This window comes from Mus caroli, chromosome 9, assembly GCF_900094665.2.
Source record: "Mus caroli chromosome 9, CAROLI_EIJ_v1.1, whole genome shotgun sequence".
NCBI lineage: Eukaryota > Metazoa > Chordata > Mammalia > Rodentia > Muridae > Mus > Mus caroli.
The window spans coordinates 82,470,853-82,471,848 of NC_034578.1; positions in this window are offsets into that span (position 1 = coordinate 82,470,853).

A 996-nucleotide genomic window follows, 5' to 3' on the forward strand; every position below is an offset into this window, starting at 1 on the left:
AAAGTCCCAGATGCTCAGAAAGCAAGAGACTCCCAGGACCCAATGGGCATATCATTAGCTGAAATACCCAACAAAGGGAAGAGAGAACCTGTAGAGACCTTATCCAGAGATCAGGCACTACCACCGGTTGAGGGATGGGACCACACNCATTTCAAAAATATTAACCCTGAATTGCTCTTGTCTTAAGGAAATGCAGGGACAAAGAGTGGAGCAGAGACCAAAGGAAAGGCCATTCAGAGACCACCCCACCTATGGATCCAACCCATCTACAGACATCAAACCCAGACCCTATTGCTGATGCTAATAATAAGTGCTTGCTGACAGAAGCCTGATATAGCTGTCCCCTGAGAGGATCTGCCAGAGCCTGACCAATACAGATGCAGATGCTCATAGCTGAAGCCAACNACTGGACTGAGCACAGGGACCCCAATGGAGGAGTTAAGGGAAGGACCAAAGGAGCTGAAGGNGTTTGCAACCCAACCCCATAGGAAGAACAACAATATCAACTAGTCAGATTCCCACACAGCTCCAAGGACTAAACCACCAGCCAAAGTCTACACAAGGAGGGACCCATGGCTCCAGTTGCACACGTAGCAGAGGACTGCCATACACACACACACACACACACACACACACACACACACACACACGTATATGTATGTGTATATCTATATCTATATCTATATCTATATCTATATCTATATATATCACAGAACTACACTCCCACCCTTTTCTGTGTCTTAAGCTTTGCAGAGTCTATGAATCAGAGACATTAAAATCTATAATAGATTCAAAACAAACAAAAACAACGATCTGCAGTAGGACTCTAGGCCTTGGGAGCACAGGCTCTCTTGCCCACACTGCTTCCTAAGGGTGCTTGCTACCAGGGTCTCTACTTAAGTCCAGAAAACCACTGAACTTTTTACTAAGATTAACTCACCTCAGATTTAATTATGATTCATCCAGAATTCAGTTTGTTGTTTGATTTTGTCCTCT